At 31.2% G+C, this 21,883-nt stretch overlaps 1 protein-coding gene across 12 annotated transcripts in view; it reads left to right on the forward strand.

Moving 5' to 3' along the window:
- LOC130903759 (glucose transporter type 1) overlaps nt 1–21,883 on the forward strand; it is a 555,907-nt gene that overhangs the window by 327,282 nt on the left and 206,742 nt on the right. For 2 of the 12 annotated variants that reach the window (XM_057816022.1, XM_057816025.1), the window contains exon 1: nt 4,417–4,525. The exons of the other annotated variants lie outside the window; for them this stretch is intronic. The gene's annotated coding sequence lies outside the window, so the exon portion shown is untranslated. Of the gene's footprint in view, nt 1–4,416; nt 4,526–21,883 lie in introns of those variants that run through there. 12 annotated transcript variants of the gene reach the window in all.

A 21,883-nucleotide genomic window follows, 5' to 3' on the forward strand; every position in this document is an offset into this window, starting at 1 on the left:
TAGTTTAAATGACCTAGGTATGCGCTACTAAGAGATCTGTTTTACTATGGGCACTTCAGGATTGTAGTTTGAAACGTACCATGGGGCATTGAGTATTTGTCTGTATCTGTGTCCCAGATTTTAGTGCATTACGTACAGATTGGTCTTAGTAGGTTTGTTTGAATGAGGAGTTTTGATTTGGATTTCACATATCAGCAAATGGTAAAAAATTGAATGAAACAAAAAGTTAATCAAAATGATTAATCCCAAGAAAAACAATTGTAACACTTTAGCCAACATGGGACAAAAACCTACAGAAAATGGTTCATTTTTTATGAACATTTGAAGAGATTCTCCATTTTGAACTATAAAGATCCAACCAAATGTCCTTAATAGAAAACATTTCGATATTGAAAAACGCCTTGAACGAACTTTACAATAAAATTATTGAAATACTACCTGAGCCTTCATGTAAGTCTTAGAAACAAAGGCAATTATATCGTTGATTTGAATGCTTTTTTTTATTTTATTACCTCAATTAGTATTATATGAAATTTGTAACTGACATTTATTATATTGAACACACTGTTTACCACTACATCAACACTCACAATGTCTGACACGCGCTTCGATAACTGACTCTAAAGTTTACGGTCTATGAAAAAAATAACTTGGTTTCCAGTGTAATTGTCAGTACTGGTATGGTGGTCGTGTAAACAGGTGCTCAGTATTAATATCACCAACGTTTCCGGAATTCCAACTAAGCGACATTAATTAGGTATTCCTATAATGAACTTGACTGTTCAACTGTGCTTCGATAAGTATAACATAACTAGCTATAAATAAGTAGAAGAATGTTATATAGCGAAAAAAACATCTGAGACAAAAAACATAGGTACGAAATTACCAAGACACAATCAGACCTATAAATCAGAAACAACGCCAGGAACATCAAAAACTAAACAACTTTTGGAGACCACCGAAATAAACATTTAAGGTGGATCTCGGGAAAGACACTACTAGACCGGGAATGAACCGAAAACATCAGATAAATGTATAATCATTAATGATTGGATATCACAGCAAAACGAAACAACTCTTGGATATCACATAAAGAAACATCAAAGGTGGTTCTCGGGATAAACACTATTAGACTGTAAACGAATGAAAACATCAGACTATTGTATAATCATTAATGGGATATCATAGCGCAAGAAACAATGGAGTTAACATATAGGTAGAATGATATATGATAATGATATACTGATAAAAATAGTAAGGGTAATATATGCGGTTGGAACACGGAAAGATGTGGATGTGGAGTGAAAACCTAGAGCCAGGATGAGAAAAGATATCGAAGAAGGAACAGGTGAGATTTAGATAAAGAGATCTGATATCTAACAGCTGTTGGAATTCTTCTAAATAACTCATGTTTATTCTTTAAAATTTCAACATCTCGATTTATGGTGCAAATGAAGATGAACGAGCAATCAACGCAAGCCTCGCTCTTAAATTCTCTTTGGTAATGTGGAGTGAGATTCCAGAGGAAAAGTGGACTATTATAATTTAGTTATTATTGTTTCCTACGTTCTGCGAGTTTTTTTCCCATAATTAATGGAAGGCTGAGACTGGGATATACTTTTACACGAAAACCATGTATATTGGAATTTGGCTTGATAAAAAATTTTTATACAACAGAAATTTTAATTTAAATTTGGCCAAATTATTTCATTGTGTAGTTGAGTAGCTGAATCTCCACAACTACAAACTTATACTCCTCTACTTCTTGAAACTGAATAGTACATTATTAATATTAGTACCGGAAAATATTTATGAACCAGGGAGAGATGATTAGAAATTCATAATGAAGAAGATATCCAATTAGTTTGTTAGATAAGTGATGAAGTGGTGAAAACCGAAGAAATAATAGTCGCAAGGCTACTTTAGCTATTATACTGTCAAAAAATTTCCAATATACCTAAAAATAATAAAAGTTTAGATTTTTTCTTCTTTGTCATTATCAACTTTATGACCTTCACGTTAACTTCAATAAATATTTCAAGAGAACTTGAAATACTCCATCAAAAATTGGCAGCCCACCAATGACAAATTCCACAGATTTTAGTTGATAATATAATATGAATGGTAGAGAATAAATTCCTCAATATTTTTTTGACAACATATTCAGATGGAATAATCGCTTTTCTAGATTTATAATTCAAATATAGTTGCATGTTATAAAAAAAGAATTGAAAATTTCATTATAAATCCAGTCTTAGTTTTATTTCATTCGTATAATTCTACTAATTCATACGCTTTATCTGGAAAAAATTAACAATCATAGCCTTGAATGTTTTTCGTTTTACTGCGCTTCAATTTACTATAACTAACTAACTATATCATTTGAATCATATACATGGAAATTTATTTAATAACTTTAGGGAACGTAAAAAATTTATTGAATTTTTCATGATATTTAGAACATTTCAACAGTGAAATATATGAAACTATAATGAGAAAATGAATACGAATAGTTCATTCAATTTTAATCATATTTCGCCATAAAAATAAAACATCAATTTTTTTACGAAGTTTCGAGGATTAGACTGTCATATAACACTCAATTATATATAATAGTATATTAAACCCATTTATAGCTACCCTACTAGTGAAAAAAATTTGGACATTTATTTAACAATACCCACTTCTGATCTGGTAAAAAATGCCATCATCTTCAATGCCAACAAATTATTCAATCAGCTACCTTCTGAATTAAAAATGGCAAATACATTTTATAAGTTCCAAAGATTTACAAAGAAATATCTGTTTGAAAGACCTCTGTGACAGTATTCTAGAATTTATCATACACTGGTGTTAGTTAAATTCTACCTTCACCAAAAAACATTGTGTTCACATACTAGGTGTGATAAAACAATGAACTAGGTAGATGAACAGAATGATGAAGTTTTTCGAAGCCCAGAACTTGTCATCTGATATCTGAATATAATGATAATGATATCTATGCGATATCATTACGTAAAGCGTGGATTGACGTGTTACGTTATTTTTGATTTCTGCAAAGATTGAACGTTTGTTAATTGTTAGCTTTAAAACAAATGGAATCGATTAAAATTTATTTTTGTGATCTCTGACGTTGAATATCTTCAGAAGCACACGAAAGACTTAAATGGCGAAACTATGAATAAAAAAAAACTAATATACACCAGCAATATCACATTTATAGTCATTGATATAATTTTTGTGGTTTCTCTCTTAATATATATAATATATAAAATATAAATGTAGATGCAGTTTTTCATAGTTTCTAAACTTTCATTATAGAAGAAGAAGTCTCTCAGTTTTCTCACCTGCATCAATAAGTTTCCAATATATATGAGCGGTTTGAAAGTGGAAATGCGCAATGAAGGACGAGCAACGGTCGATATATCTTTTGACCTCAGAAACGGATCAAAATGTGGACAAGTGAGTGAAAAGTTTGTTCCGAGCCTTCGAAATGACAAAAAAAATAAAATCATATTTGGTTTTACATCTTTCTTATGCAGATATGGGGATAAAATTTGAGCCTATGGTTAAAACTCTAAATTTAAACTCCAGAGGCGTACATCTGTACAAAAATAAAATACATCGTCTTATTTAGTTGACTAAGCTTTAAGCATTCATAGATCTACTATCCTACGAAAAGTGTGCTTGGATGGAAACATTTTCACTCAACTTCCGACATTTACATTACTACAGAAAAAGCAGAGAGAATTCATAACGAGAAAAGTTGTAAGTTCTTCTAAGCAACTATTTAACATTGGGATGAATATATTTCCAGCAAAGTTCAGTAGTCTGAATGAAATTTTCTGATTTATTTATCACACCTTATATTTATAGAAACTACTTTGGAGAAACATTATCATATTTATGAATATGTCTGACGATAGATAATTATCGATTTCTCAATATGATTATTTGAATGGAATTAGTTGTAATAAAGAATTAACACTCTACTAGATATTATTTTTTTCAAATTAATATTGGTAAATATTCTTAGTACGGGCAAAATTTTACGTTCAACACCTTTAAAAATAGAAATATGAGGATTATAGCAAAATAAATAATTAAAATCTTGTTCGTGTGGGAAGAATGAAGATTTATGTATACATAAATATAAGATCAATTTTGTTTGTATAGGTAATCGATCAAACGTGAACAAAAAGTTCCATTTTTCAGTTTGCATGCTTCCTGATCCTTAACTTTTATCTAATTTATTTGACTGGTATATTATAATTTACTAGTTTATCGTCATATACAAGCATCAATCTAAAAATAATGATTATTATCTGTCTTACTATAATAAACGCCTTTATCTTTTTACAATATGTTTATCTGTTGATAAATTTGGAAATTGCTATAAATGATGGATATCAAAATTTTCTTTTTAGTACAAACACTAACGGGTTTCGGTACAAAACTACACATTCAAAGTGCATATTAACGTGGATTGTGTTCATGACGCGACAACCATTGTTGCTGTGACAAGGTTAGTTATTAGTTATTGTTCAAGGAATTTGGATTGTCGAGGAAACATTGCTATGAATAATGAGTTCCCTTTCTTCATATGTATTATTTCATAATTGAAATTGGATCTAAAACGTGCCAATTTACTATTCAGTTGAATTATTGTTTAACCTAATGGTAATTCATCTAATTTAAAGTGTATTTGTTGTTCTTGTAATATACCATTTTCTTCTTGCTCTTTTTTGACAAGTTCTTTCCAGTAGGATCTATTTTTAGCGCATTTTTTACAAAAGAATGCGGCATTACTAGTGTTTTGTATGTCCATGCGTATGTCCGTCCGTCTGTAGCAACGATATCTCCTCACAGAAAGCATATAGCGAGCTCGGGTTTTTGCAATTAATTCCTATGTAGCTGTGTGCTATGTGCCGAAACAAAAGAAAATTTCGGCATTTTTAGGGAAAAATTAATTAAATTGATGTGATTTTTCTCATACAAAATTTCGTCTCAAATACAAACTTTTTTCTTATTTTCGGCGCAGTTTCAAATCCTATTTTCGAAAGGTTTCGAATCCTGTCGTTAATATGAAAGACTGTAATTATTGTCTATACGACTATAGTCTCTCGCGCCGATATTGCATCGACTTTTCACTTGTTCAGAATTTTTAATTCATTATATTCCATCCATTATTATCATTGATTTCAACATCAAATATATATATATATATATATATATATATATATATTATGAATCATTACAAAAAAGTAATGAATAGAATATTAGACCAACAAGGTCCTAGAGAAAATATACAAATAATTTGAAAATCCTATGAATATATCATCATTGATATACTTCGGGAACACTGAAAACCCGTAAATTATCTAAAAGTGATAGAAGAGTTCAATAAAATTAACAAAACTGATCAAAACACAACAAGGGATTACCGAACAAGCTCCAATACTAACAAGAATTTGGCAAGCAGGGAGTCTGAGCCCATTTAATTATGGATAGAATAAATAATAGCGTAAAAGAAGTTTCTGGAGGATACAAGATGGAACGAAGATCGATAGCGATATTATGCTACGCTGATGACATAATTTTGATAGCCGATAACGAGAATGACCTACAGCGTTTGCTTTATTAGTTCCAAATAAAAGCCGATAACCTTTATATGCAGATATCTGTGAAAAAAACAGAATCAATAGTAATAGCAAGAGCCTACAAGATGTAAACTAGCTATAAATTTGTGCAATGTACATACTTAGAACAACGAACCGAAGTAAATAACACTTCTGCATATTCAAAACAATCGTTAGAGAAGGGGGCCTAAGAGATCAAATAAGAAACAAAACTATAAGAGAAGATATGAAAATTCAGGATATAGTATGATGCACGAGATCCAGTCGACGATATTGGCGAGACGACGCTAAATGGGCACAGAATGAAACAACAACTTCAAGGAGACCAAGAGATGGTACGGAAGCTGGACATCTACTTCTTAAGACGCTGAATAGTAGAAGAAATAAGACCAAGTCTCAACAAAAGAGAAAGAAGAAGAAGATTTAGATTAATTGATGAGGTAAAAAAAGTCTTAGCAATTCTATATCCACATATAACCCGAAACAGTTGAATAAACACGAACACCATAATATTCATATCCCTGAGTAATTCTATTCTGGACTTCATCTCAAGGAACCATTATACTATCATGGATTTATCGCATAATATTATAAATAAATATCTAGATATTGAAACGAATGAGAGAAGAGTGTTAATCCTTAACGAAAAACTACAAAATTTGGTTTCACAGTAAGCGATACCAACTTCGTTAAAATATGAAGAAAAAAAGATTGAACCCAAAAATCTAGATAGACTAAAACTCACTTACTTGGAAATTTGTGTGTTGACAATAGCAGTTTTAATAATAATTATTGTCAGCCTTCGTAAAAGGATTCAAAGAGAGAAATAGTATATAAATAAATGTACTTATATATAATACAGCTGTACTACAGTTAAACTTAACAACGACCTTATCAGGTTATTCCACAACCTGGTAAATAAGTCAGGATAACCTGACAAGGACCTGAGGAGGATATAACGCAGATCAGTAATGTAATTGTCTAATAAGATCTTTATAAGGCTTACCTTATACGGTTCTGATTACTTAACCTGGTCCTCATCAGGATTGCCTTGGATTACTAAGAGGTTCACACAAGCAAAAATTATTTATAAGAATACTCAATTACTTATATCTACAATAAATTTTGTTTGTAAAATTCATATTTAATAAAAGTAATAAACCTTGATAACATTTTGGGATAAACCAAAAAAAAAAAAACAAATCAGAAACACTGTATTCTCTTCCAAAATATCAAATTATGAATAACTGTCAAAATCATAAAATAATTTTGTTAATGTTTCGAAAGCCCTTTCTATTACACTACACTTAATCTATTTGGTTCCGTTTATTTCAATTTTTAATTTGTCATAAAATCAGTAATTTGTACTATAATATAAAAAATTCCAATGTTGGGAACACATTTTCTTTACTTTGGTATCAACCATCACTTTGAAAGAACTAAAACAACAGCACATTTTCATCTGTAGGCACGAGCCATTGTTATATATCGCAGTTCCGGTAAAACAAAGGTGCAACTTCTAAAATTGAAATTAAATTTAAATTTAATTAAATTAATTAAAGAGAGACAAAAGTTTCCAAGCTATTTCTTGAATTTAACAGTAACAATCAAAAAATACATGCTTTACAATTGAAATTTTGTTAATAGATGTAAACAACTTATCCAATCGAGTGTTTCTGTAATTTCTCCAGATAGAAAGAATAAAATAAACTAAAACGTTAAAAAAGAGCATCATAATATGAAAATCAGGCATATTGTGATCGTAAAAATATTTGTAAAATTGAGAGATTATGTTACTTTCAACTGGACTTTTGACATAATTTTTCTCATTATCAGCTATTCCAAATTTAAGGGTTTGAGTAGGTTGCAGAATTAAATATTTAAATTTTCTGGCCTCTATATAACGTCTTATTTTTGGTTGAATATCTATGGAATTCCACTCTGGTTGTTTTCTTTTCAAATCAAAATAAACAAAATAGAAGAATTAGTCGTGTTTTCTTGTCGACCGCTGTTTTCAGAGGCAGAGGCAGTCCGAACTTAACGATGTAGAAGAAGAGAGTGTATAACAATTGTCGTTAAATTCGCACAAAAAATCGGAAAAACTCCTATATTCTCTCCTTTTTTCGTAGCTTTCATTTATGATACAATTGCTTCTATTGCTAAGTTTCTATGGCTCTAACTTTTCAGGAAAACACTGGTATGAATTACATGGCAGGTTCTCATTTCTATTCTCATGATTGATGGTAATAGCTTTGTTTGAATTATGGCACTCTGACTTTCTGAGATGTCCCTTGAACTCACTTTCTTGAGTTGCATTTTATAAACTAGAAAGCTGCAGAATCTTCTGTGTACACTCATTCATTATTGATTTTTTTCTAAATTGCTGTAGCCTGTAATAAAAATAATGATTTTTTGGATTGTTTGAATACGCGTAATAATAACAAAATACACCAAAATTAAAATATTTTTATTTACGTAATTTTTGGAAAAAAGTTAAACTTATCAAGACACAAAAACGAACTTTTAAATCAAATTTGAAACGAATATTGACGCAAAATACACTTAAGTCAAAACAAAACTCCAAAAATATGAAAAATATTGAAACAAAGTACATTTATGGTAATGAATCCCTAAAAAGTTGAAGAAATATTGGCACAATGTACACATCCATTGTTTTTCCACTGAAGATATACACTTAAAATTTCATAGAAACTCACAAAAATTACCTTGCGTTTTTGTTGCACCGTGACGATATACACACGTTAGGAAATTCATGTCTAAACTAACGTTTGTTACTTCAGTTCAAGATACCTTGTATGGACATGATCAGGAAGACCTGCTGAAAAATAATTAATTTTTAATAGGGTCAATGTAATATAATCCTAGTATGGACCTCGTCAGGATAACCTGATAAGAAATAGTTTTCTTTCCAATGAGGAGATTCTGAGAGGTTCTTCCTGATCAGGGAAAGCTAATAAATAATTAATTTATTCAAATAGGGTTATCCCAATGCATTCCTAGCGTGGATCTTGTCAGGTTTGCTCTAATAAGGTTAACCTTGCTTTAAACTGTTTCAAGGAAATGAGGAAAAAATTCTAGTCGGTTGGTAGTGTTTTTTCAATGACGGGCTCATCAAGCATCAAACTTGGCTAATTGAAGATCAATTCAATGTATTGAAATCTCTGAACACGGTAGTGTTGTTATGTAGTGTTGATGTAAACAGTGTATTCAGTATGGAATATGGAACACGACAGATATAGGTGGCTAGGCGGTTCCCTAGGATGGTCGCTCACTCCCGTGTATAACTAGGTATCTAGCTGGATGGTCACCTTGCAGTATCTACCATCCACCATCCTATCTATCTTCCTGCAAATCAGCCTCGAATTTAAGAGCTGCAACATTTCAGTTTTCAAAAATTAAATTTTCTTGTCTAATCTCTATCATATATAAGTCTTCTTTTTTGAAGAGTGAAATGTTACAGCTCTCAGTGATGTTGTATCAATAATTTAGTACTGATCTAACAGATTGATAGTGGCAAAAATGAAGAAATACTACCACGGTATAGTTGTAATAAATTATTAATTGTTATAAAGGAAGAGAATTTTGAATGAACTGGAAGAGAAAATTGTTGAAGTATTATTTATGTGTTTGGAGTGATAAGCAACGAAGGTAGAATAATTAAGAACGTCATGTTTGAATGAATAAATCCTATATCTCAAGGATATCTGATTATTCTGTTTTAGGTTTTGAAATACCCAAGACTTTGTAAAGTATAAAAATATAAATATGCTTCAAAGTAACGCCTTTGTTCCAAAATTAGCCATGACTAGAAGAAGAAGTATTTGTATGATATGTATGATATTGAATCTAGTAAGACTGATGCGGATAGTCAGGAAGATATTTAACCTGCAAAAATTCTTGAATCAACGCGACTTGTTACATAGCACATTATCACAAAAAAATTATAGCCTCATTTTTCAGCTATATTTTTCTACTGGACTCTCTAATAGTCATTATCCCGTTAATCAACTAGTTTCAAGATCTTGCATCTCATAACAGGTCTATAGAAAAGTTTCCTCACCCATGCGACCAAAAGTTTCTTGACCACTACTGGATTTTTTAAAATGCATTGTGACAGGTGGTAACACAATATGGTAAGTCACATTCTCCAAATAGACCAACCAAAAGTGGAAAATCCCAAAAAGTGTAAGATTAGGGCAACTGCTTCCTTTGGACCAAAAATATTCCTCGTTATTTAAAAAATGAATAGAAAGACAGTGAATACTGACTAATTAGTCACGCATTAAAAATCTATTTCAAATATGAAACGGTCTGAGGACAAGAGATGTTCCATTCAGTATCCACATGGTCTGCAGAACTGCAGAGATGTCTTTCTATGCTTTGTTGATTAGGAAAAGTATTTTGACAAAATTCAACATCACAAATTAATGAAAGTATGAAAAACAACAAATGTAGATGAAGGAGATAATTTATATTGGTACAAAATCGTTCACTTGACAACAAACAAATTGATAACAGATGACATAGAAATTATTTTTTCAAAGAATATCCTCCAACAGCTCCCACCACCAAAGATATTAGCACGAAACTAAGAATGCTACAAACTAGATGTTATGTATGGTGGGTATTGCTTTGTGGTATATGAAGATGAACTATTAAAAAATCAGAGATCAATAAATTGGAAGCTTTGGAAATGTGGACCTATCATCAAATGTTTGGGAAAAGGAAAAAAAAGAATGGTCAAAGACAGAGAAGAAAGCGAATTTCTTGGCTGAAGAACATAAGCAAGTGAATAGGGCCGAGAAATATAGGTGAAGAACTATTGCTTGACAAAAGAAATCAGAATACAACTTACTAGACTCTGTATTTTTGCGAAAAATACTTCATTTCAAATTCGTGATTGTTATTCTAAATACTACGTAATTATTACCATAAAACTGCGTTGTTAACCATAATCCGGTTTATGAGTAACATTGAATGCTTATCATTTAATAAAAAGTTGATTCTATTAATAATGTATATTTCCACATTCTAATCACTGAAATCTAATAATTCATAAATTAAAAAATTCCAAATCATCGTTTAAACATTTAACGTTCTAAAACAGAATAAAAAAATAAAATTAATTCCGGTATTTGAAGAACATTCAGTGAAAACTCTTGAAGCAACTAAAAACTCGAACATCAATCTTGTGGCCTATGATTTTACGACGATCTTGTTGATCGATTGTTTAGACATCAACATTGAATATTGAATAGCGTTATTGCATCGATAATTAAAAAAGGTCCTTACTGGCGAATGAACCGAAAATTGTTCTAACAAGATAATGCATCGTGTAACAAATCAATGAAAACCGCGATCGAATTGACTCTTGCTTGACAAGTTAGTATTCTCTCCAGTTCTCTCTTCCTCAGTAATTACTAGTGATTGATATTAGATCTCCAATTTCGACTTCAGTTCCGATACTTTTAAATCGGAGGGCGAAATAGTGCATTGTGTATGAACATGTTTATACTTGTCGCGTAGAGAATTGCGCTATGTGCTTACTGCTTCTTACTTTTTCACTTGTCATTTCGTACTTGAGGAAGACGGTTCATTTCTTTGTTTTTTTTTCAGATGAGTGCTGTGTGTTTTTATTTAATGTTTGACATTATTTGAGTTCTAATAATGGAACTAGAAACAAGCGTTATTTGGAATTTCTCCAATGAAGTGTCCGCGAATACCTCAAAGTGTAAACTTTGGAATAAGATATATTCACGAAAAGGAAGCAGAACTACATTGTTAAAAGGTCATTTAAAGTGTGTGTATATCATCCTGAACCCGGAGAATTAAATAAACTAGAAACTGCAGCATAGCGTTCGAATTCAACACCTCTCCAAGCAGCCAAATAAAATTACTCTCAAAGATACTTTGATGAAGTAAAAATGGAGTAATTTTAATACTAAATCAGTCAAAGTTATTTTGAAATGTCATACATTCAACGGAAGACATATATAAGATCTAATCCAAGAAAAAATTAATGAAATTTCAACGGAATGAGAAATCACAAACGAGAAAATTCATTTTTTTTTTTGTTAAATATAATTTGCTTCTTCTGGAGTTAGTTCAAATGATTTAATTTACAACTTGTACTGAATTTTTCATTTATTTCTCACTACTGATATTTAAGAGGCTAAAATATCTGTACATTTCATTTTATTAAACTGGCTCTTAAATGTACAGTCAAGGAAAATTATTGTTTAAATGTTTTACATCATTTTAAAATAGATTGTGCTACTGTTTCCCTATAATATTAAAACGTGATGGATAAATCTATAATACTACACGATGTGGACGATTAAACTGCTAAACCTCAATTTTGCTCGACTTCACTTTGTCCATTTCTTCATTCACTTTTTGATAGGTTGAAAACAAACGTTATATTCTGAGGAAGCTGTTGAAAAGATGATAAATGAATGGACAAAGTACAGCAGATCTCTCATCTGCCTCCGACTCCAGTTCCGACAACTCAAATATCAAAACTCCAACTCCGACTTCGGTTCCAATATAACCACTTCCGTTACATCCCTGACAATTACTACCCCTTTGCAGACCTCAAAAGAATGCAAAAGGCTCCAGTGATGAAAAGATGGTCAAAATTGAAATCTGATTTTAAACCACTTATAAACCGAAACGGTTTTCACATGTATCACTTGGTACATATGATGAATAAAGTCGGATTTTTGAGAATAATTTACTTTACTGTCTTGACCTAGTCAATCAAGAATCTGATAACGCTTCATATTGTATGGAAAAATAATATAATACTACTTATCAAAGTATCTTGACGTATTTGTTAGATTTGGAAGCCCAAAAATTGTATGATGTTCATGCGTGAAGATGTTTCTATTATTTTTCATCCCTCTTTCCTACTATAAAGTCTTAAATAGAAGTTGTATCATCAGAAAGCTAGAGCAATATGAAGATGATTCTGTTTTTAAAGTGCTCTCACTATAAATGTCAAATTTGAACATTATAAATCCTTTTTTTTCTGGTTGTCAGAAGCATCCAACGTGGGAGCTAGTTCTGTAAAATTGTGTTTTTTTTTTATTTTGAGGTTTGAGTTTTTATCTTGACTTTTTCAATTTCCAATCACTTAAACCATAGTTTTCTGGTTAGCTGGTCTGGTCTTCTGCTAACCATAAATCGCTCATCTTTCTCTTTTTCTTCCTGAACTGCGTCTTCGATTAATATTACCAGTCTCTTAGTAACGACGGTAAACTCTGAAACAGCAAACTGATTTACGTTCAACGCACTGGTCACTTCTCGTTCACTCTGTTTTTGTCGCAATAGGGTGACCCCTTGAGCAGCTTCATAACCATTTTTAGGTAGAATTACTGTTTGTTGTTAACGGATATGTTCAGTTTTTTTGTCAGTGTCTTACGATTGCAAGGGTGTCGATATTTTTGCCCACGAATGTATTTACTCAAAAAACTCAACCATTAGTTCCCTTAAGAGTAACTTTTGGATTAATGTAAACTAGTTACATAGACATCTATTATCCGTACTTTGTGTTTGACACGAGAATTTCTGGAGACTCTGTATATTATGTTTAATATTTGATGTAATTATCGAAGTCCTCCTAATCAGTAATGATTTTGTGTGTAATATTTTTTGCCTTGGAAAATTCAATTTAATTTAATCGAATCACTGGGGGAATCGGCGCTTTAACTTAGAATCAAACACAAAGTGCAGCGATTAATTTTGTTAGGTTAAGTCAGCCGTACGGGTCAGATGTAAATGTAATTCGGTTTAATTCTCTCTTGTTCTAATTAGAATCGATGCAGCATCCATTGTCATCAGAAAACCTGATCAGTAAGCGGTTCAGTGGCTATTTCTACGAATTGATTACATAAGCAAATAGCATTAGTTTTAGAAGTGGGGTTTTTTATCATCTAATTGATTTTTCGGGGCTACAGGATATAATTATCTACGGCTGCAGTGCCAAAAGCAACTTTCCAATGATTTGATATCCAAATATTTTTTGAAATTTCAATGTGATCGAACTTTCAATAAGAAATCAGTTATGTTGTACAAACTTTAGAGTTTTTACTACTTTGTAACTAGAAACAAGGTCAAACTTCAAGTATTATGTTCGTTTTGCTGTTTATGGAGTTCTTGCATTACTTTGCAATTATAGCCACTGTTTTATTGCTGATAATTTGCAAAGTAATTTATAACATAATATTGTGTGTCAATAAAATTATCCATAATCTGATTTGTAAATTTTATCATGAAAAAAAGGCACTACTTTGTATACATAACCCGAAACACGTTTTATACAAAATCATCATACATCATGAGAAAGTTGTATCGTTTTCTCCGAAAGAAATGTAACTGCACAAGAATGTGGCAAGCTCAATATTTCCTTCAATTGTACTTCTATATGGTAACTCTTTTTATGTGCGTAATAACAAATTTTGACGCTATACTTGAAGATTTACTCGCCAGTCGGTGGCGTTAACTGGTGAACATAAAAACATTTTATACTGAAGAAATGATAAAATAATTTGTATTCGATAATTTACAAAGGAACATGTGTACCCAATTCTCATTCCAGTATCTTGATCTTAGTCAATTGTGAGTAATAAGTTTTATATTCTTGCGATGGTTATGAATACATGCTCAAATAATACAATGTAGTCCGGTCAATTTAGACATAAAAATAGTGGTCAAATAATAAAAATTCCCGGAAAGCCAAATATTGGAAGAGATATGGTTTACATTACAAATAAAGTTTTAAAAATCCCCACCGATCCTATGTGTGCTACAAAAGTTATTCGGGGTAGATTTTTCTTGAAACGATATATCAACAACAATCGATTGTATGGGTCTTTCAAGACAAGACAAATCCATCAAAAGTTGTTCGCGTATGAAGAACTTCGACGCAAATGATCGCCTGTTTTTTCTAAATAACTGGATATATCGCCACCGTTTCATTAGAACAACGTAAAAGGTCAATTCTGTATGGTACACCAGCATTTGTTTACCAGCAGTGTCAGAAAAAATCAGGGAAACGAATCGCTGATCAAAAATAAATTACGAGGTCAAAGTTTATCTATACCTGAAGAAGCAGTTGATGCCTACAAATCACATGTTCTGGAGGTACCTCAATCGGAATTGAGAAAATGCTTCCACAATTGGTTCATATGCCTGCAAAAGTGTATTGATCTTCAAGGAGAATATTTCTAATATTTTTTTCCTTATCTCTACACTTAGTAGCAATCCTCGTAGTGACTAGGTGTAACGCAAAATGGCGGTAGAGTTGCGGTTGTATTGTTCCGTTGTCGGCCATTTGGATGATGAAAGAGTCGAAATCAACATGAATGGGTATTCACTGTACAATACATAAAAACATTGTTGAAAAACAAACATCATTATCTCTGATAGTTCATCCATAATCTTTCACATACCTAATAGTCTGCAAATAACGAAGTTTTTGTATTCATTACTAGCTTGCTTTTTTTAATGATTTTCAATGCAATATTTAATTTTGAAGATAAATCAATTATATTGTATTATCATTTTTATAAACGGTTTATATCAGGGGGCGAGTTCATAACAATATTACCAATACTACAATACTATTCAGTATCGTCGCTTAAGAAAATTCGATTCAACTCGACCAATAACCAACTGAAGGTAAGTAGATCAGACTTCCTCACCTGTAATTCCTAAATTATTTATATTTAGTTATTTAATTAATTAGTTAATTAAAGACACTCGTTAATAGTTAGTGGAGATTAAGTAGCGTAGTTAACATGGTAATACCAGTACCCCAAATGTTCATTGATTACAAATTTCCATATAATATTTGACTTATAATACTGATTGAAGTATGCTTCTAAAAATCTGTGTTCTCAATTCACAATTAATGTGAATTTAATTTATTTCTAGTATCAAAATAACTTGATAAAAACAGAACAAGATTTAAAAGTGTGCGCGTTTACTATTCATAATATGTACTTTCTCTCATCATATGTTCATCGTACTGGCCGTGATAATAATATATCTCTCAATGACCTGTTGATAACTTGCTCTTCTGAATACGTTTCTATATTGTTTATAAATTGATCTAAATGATCATATGTATAGTTCTTCCAATATCAATTGCAGAAGACAGTTATGTGAGGAACAATCAATATATAAATATCAATCAATACTCACGACACTCACACCAAATTAAATGTAAAATCATGTTTACTCCCCGTATAAAATTCGGTAAACATCTAACAAACCGTCAGTCCACGTAGACATAAATTGCTTTAAATAAATAGAAATATGTTTTTCTTTATATCATGGGCGAATGAAAACAATAATAATAAATATTTAGATTTATAAACATAGCAAGTTATTTTAAATATCGAATGTTTAAAAAAGGAGAATATTCAGCAATCTGATAATGCAATCATAATAATAATTGCTGAATTAACTAGAATAAATAAATTTTCCATTTATCTAATAGACATCCAAGGGGTTGCTGTGGATTACTCACCGAACCGAAAAACATATAAAGAAAAACTGGAATCAATTGAAAAAGCTACTCAAGATTTTATACGTAGGACAATTTATAGTTTATATGAGGAGAACAGGGTTCAGACATTAGAAGTAATACAACAAAAAGTAGCAGATTATCCAGAATACAATTATACCAGTTTAGAAACATTGCATCAAGTTTTGTTAGCATGTTGTTTTAAACAGAACAAACGGATGGCAATAACCGTATCGTCAAGGATGGTCGATGACGACAAGATTAGTTGCGTCAGGTGAAAGATTACCGAAATTCTAATAGACATATAATTTATCTAGATAAAGCATGGTTTGACAGTCACGATGTACTCGTAGTGAATTTCGGTTGGTTTGACAAAAGTAAAAATTGGTGTTTGAATGGAAGCAAAGACGGTTTCGTGCCTAATGCTTAATTAATTCTTCTTAAAAAAAAATAAAAAATGTGCAGCTGATTATCATGAAAATATGACAGCAGAATTATTTGGAAAGTGGTTTAATAAACAACTTTTACCTAATATTCTAGAAGGGAAGAAGCCTGTGGCTTTAAATTTTTTCAGCATATCCCCAACTTAAGTTTCGTAGTTTTCATCTTTATCAAACATCCAAAAACATACTGTTTTCGAATCAGTGAAATTTGTCATCTAGAAAAATCTGTCTATTTTGCGGACCAACAAACGCCCCAACTTCAACTTTTACTTCTGATAACTAGGGAAAAATTTTTTTCAAAAATCCAAAAGCTCATGAACTTTTATCCTGTTTATTATTAAATTGTTTAATCAACCACAACTTGTTGTGCAGAGGTAGCATAAATACTTTCCATTTCAACAATCGGCTCAAATATTACGTTTTGTTTTCCGACTAAAAGCTCTGATCTTACAGACCATGACCGCTTTGAAGTGCCATGAAACATCCCACCATATTAAAATCAGCTATTCTTGTGATACTTCACAGACGCAAGTTTTAATTCTCTCATAATATCCTTTAATTTATACTAAGCGAGAGATTCAAAGAGATAGGAATTTATTTTCATTGTATAATTAAACATTTTCCAGCTTTTTGGTACGAGGTATGTCAATACATTCATCTTATGTGGTTGCAAAAAACAAATTCCAACTGCAGATACGTAGTACCAACTATCAAGCCAATTCCACTGTTTTAAGTAAGAACTCTATTTTATTTTTTGGTATATTCACTTTTTATCGGAATTTGTGATAATTTTTTGGTGTCTTATGCAATTGTAGCAGTTGATTCAAGGTTAGGATATTCTATATTTTTACCTCTGTGTCATTGACACGGATTCAATATGCAAAAGTAACTGACATCGACGGGGTCTTCTGGTTTTCGCAAGATCCTTGAAATTTAAATTTTTTTTAACCTCTTCTAATCTCGAAAACAAACATAGAGTATAAAAATAAAAATTAATATGTCTATTAATTTGATCGACACTGCTAATATTCCAAACAACTACAAGCAGCAGGTGGACCCCTTGGCTTGTCTTGATGTAGAGGCTTCACAGAGCACGGAAATATCTAGTTTGGTATCTCGAATTTACATAAATTCACTATTCACAAAGAAGCGACACAGAGCAGATGCGTATAAGGGAGCTCAAAATATTACGATTGAGGTATATATACTTCTATAATCAATTACATTCTTAAAGTAGTAGTGTCCAAAATTGCGAAAAACATTAATTTATTAGCAAGCCTTCAATTTTAACTTAAATACCAAATTTGGTACACTGTATGAGACTGAATTTTATCAAATTAACTGACAGATAAAAAACTCCCTTGAAATTCAAAAGCTACTTCACCCCAGAATGGTTCTATCGCCTATTTACAAATACTCAACCTTAAAAATATCATACTGTGTACCAAATCTGGAGTTAAAGAGTTGTATAGAAATCAATTGTTTTCAAAATTTTTGGTCCTATAAATCCTTAGGGATACCTAGCGACACTAGGAGACCGTAATACATCACTGTGAACGTGCGGTATTTTTGATTGTATTTAAATATATGAAACTATTTGAAAATTTCAAAAATGGGTATGATCAACATAATTATCACAATAGCAAACTTTATAGCAAAAAAAATATATTTTCTATTTTTGATTAATATTTCGAAAAATCATATAATAAACTTTAAAAGAAAGAGTTTTTATATTATTATCAACCATTAACTATAGCTTTTTATTATATCTGAACAACCAAGGTTTGGTTTCTTGGAACAATTTAATCGAGTATGGATAAAACAAAAGTGTTAAAGTGACCGATATTCCTAACGAAATTTAGAAATTTTTAAAACAAAAGAACTTGGTTCAGTTTATAGATTGAATGAACCTACATTTGTATAACTGTTCATCCATAGCGTTGGGTATTTCAATTTGTGGTAACTGTATCAGCTAAGTTTTGTCTGTAATCATAATTATCACTTTATTTCATTATACCAACTAGGATATTGTCAGTTTAAATTAATTATTGGAACTCATGTTCATTAACTACACCCTCACTTATCGAGATCACCACTCAAACGGATGATAACATTCAATACGGCTGTTGCAATAATTACAATCCGTATATTAATATTTGTTCGTATCTGCAGACAAATTCTCGGCAAGTTCAATTCGAGGTACTATTATAATTCCCATTTTTCGGGTCAAGACCTGAAAGAGAATATTACAAATCGTCTCTTTAGACGGCTGATAGTTTAGAGTGGATAAATCTTGTTCCAGCTTTCTCAGCATTCACATACACTTATTTTGGTGTTTTTAGTTAATTAGTGTTTTGGGTTACAACATGTGGAACAATGTCATTGTGTTAGCCTACTTCTATACTGACAGTTCTCTTGAATAGGCATGGCATATTGTCCTTAATTGACGGTTTGTCTGGTAATATCTTCAAAACGAATGATTGGTCCATATCAAGTCAGTAACTGTTACCTTTACAAAATATTTGGCAACGCTACAATATTTTTTGGACCATATCAGTTTGAAGGTTACAACAAGATGCAGCAAGATTGAGTAAACCGTCATTTATCTGACTAGAGTTTACCAATCGTTAAAGGAATACTCGAGACTTATCTCCAGCTGATTTTTTGTATAGAGCTTTTAAACGTTGATTCTACGTGAATAAACCAAGAACGATACTCCAATTTAAGATTTAGAAGAAGTAAGTTACATACTAGTTTACAGGATTGCAGCGGGGAGACGGCACACAGTGGAGCCGAATGACCAAATAGCGAAAAAAAAATCAAAATTTCGAGATCGGAAAACTGGAGTGGGGTCTCATTCGACTTATAGCAAAGGAATACATCAAGTTAACTTTTTTTATCGGAATTTTTCATGATAGGTTGTTCTTTTCAAAGCAAATTACAAGAAATATTTGGAAAGTATATTTAAAATAAGTATTGCTTACAATTAAAATTTCAATGAAACTTAACAAATGGCGAATTTTGTAAATAATAAAACTAAGGATTCAAAGTTAAAAGTTGAAAAAAAACTCACGATTTCGAATGCAAGGACATTAGATTAACAGCTGCTTAGCTGCATTTCCTTGTGATTTTTCTTTGGTTAAGGTCTCATGTTCGTAATAAAAAGATCTCTAGTAGCTTGTGAAACACGTGTTTGTTGGTAGATATACGAGACATTTTAAACGAGTTTCTTATCCTCAAAAGTCTTGTAATTCTTATTCCTACTTTCTTGTGCCTTTTTCGAGAAAATCAACTTTGCGTTATTTTAACATCATGCAACAAAATTTCGTGCACTGTGGATGGCAAATAGAAGAGCTTGAATTTTTTTTGGTAGATTATTGCATTGCTATTTATGAATTTCAGTATGGTAGAAATATATTATTTAAGAAAATTAAGGGAACAAGGTAGCGGAGCAAGAAAAAGCGTACTGTAATTATTTTCTTCTTTTGCAATGTTATGATAGGATAGGTAGAAGATTTTTGTTCTAATCTTTACTTACATGTCTAGTCTAAAATATTCCATTTCTCGGAGGAAGCCGGAGCTTTTTTAGTAATCATAGATTTTCTCAATGCTTATTCAAAATTTGGGACTTATAAAGTTATTAACTTTGATTATTGCCCTGTGTCCTAATAATTATTCTTCGTCTTTTTCAACTATATATACTCATTTAGAGTAATGTGTTATTTAGTCAAACTTCAATTATTCTGATAGTGGACCTAAATTATTGGAAATATCTTCGAAACATGGAAAATGTATGCTGTTCTTAGATCCTGTATCTTATATGAGAATCACAAAGTAAATAATCTAAATCAGCACTTTAGAAAATCGATTTTTTTCCCGTTTGGCACCAATCTGCGGTGGCCATTCGGCCAATATTATTTTCAAGAAATAAGTTTTTTTTTTTATATATTCTCAATTTTAAATAAACATTTGTTTGAATACATTGTATTTTCTTTTTTAATAACAGTTTCAAAAGTGCAAAAATTATGGCCCATCCTAGTATTAAACATTTGTATATACCACACCCATGAATATCTCTTCACCGACATAAAAAATCTCTATAACAAACCATAGGAGATTTCTACAATTATTTTCTATCGTATCCTGTAGTGGGACGATTTAACGAAATTTTGCTTTCACAGTATTGTTCAATGTACTAGTAAATTGTTTTTTATGTTTCACCAAGCATTACGATACGATGCCAACAAAGTACTTTTCAAAACTATCATCTCGTGTTAACATTTATTCGATTATTTCAAAATATATTATGATTAACAGTAGTAAAATGAATTTTCATTTACTAGAAACCTTTAATCCTTTCAAAAACTTTCCTTGACATTTATTCTTCCGTACTAGAATGAATCTTCCACTTTTATATGATGAATTGTCTATTTTTAATTGAACTAGAGCGTAATTGTATTAATTAGTGTATAATATCTCTCAGAAGGGAAGTACAATCGCAAGATCTATTATACGTATTTCCACCTGAATTCCGTTAGTGGTATGCGAATTAGTCTTCTATATGCAAATGTATTAACTGGCACATAAAATACACACCCATGTGCGTACAGTCGGCTTGGTCTGTTCTACAAACAAAGATCCCTATACACACAAAAGCAGTGTCTAAATTCACGAATACGGTAAATAAGGAAGCATACTATTAACTCGAAAATAATAAATAGGTAACTTGAAAGCTGATTGTTAGATAAGACACATGTCTAGTGGTGATACTATTGAAGTATAATTGCACACTAAGTAAAACTCAAGCTCAAGATTTTTCAATCATTCATTATTAGACGTTAGACTGCAAATTTAACAAGAAAATTTTTTGAATATAATGTTTCAGTATGTTAAACTTTGTTGTTTTTTGTATTAGCATGAAGTAAAAAAATAAAGATGACAAGCTGGATGTCGTGGAGAAAATAATGTATAGAGGAATCTTATAACAGATAAAAAATTAAAGAAACCATAAGAGTGTAGGGAAAATAGGATTTCAGCAGAAATTATTGAATAGTGCGGAGAAGTTATACTGAAAAATGTGCAGAATAATACGGAAAATTTGTAACGTTTGGAAGGAATGTAATAATATGTACAATATTCAAGAAGGGAGATAAAAGTTGGTATGAAAATTATAGATGGATATCACTTCTGGACGTGGCTTACAAAGTTTTGGCTGAAGTTGTGAAAAACAAATTGAAATACCATGAATC

This window comes from Diorhabda carinulata, chromosome 2 (genome assembly GCF_026250575.1).
Source record: "Diorhabda carinulata isolate Delta chromosome 2, icDioCari1.1, whole genome shotgun sequence".
Classification (NCBI taxonomy): domain Eukaryota; kingdom Metazoa; phylum Arthropoda; class Insecta; order Coleoptera; family Chrysomelidae; genus Diorhabda; species Diorhabda carinulata.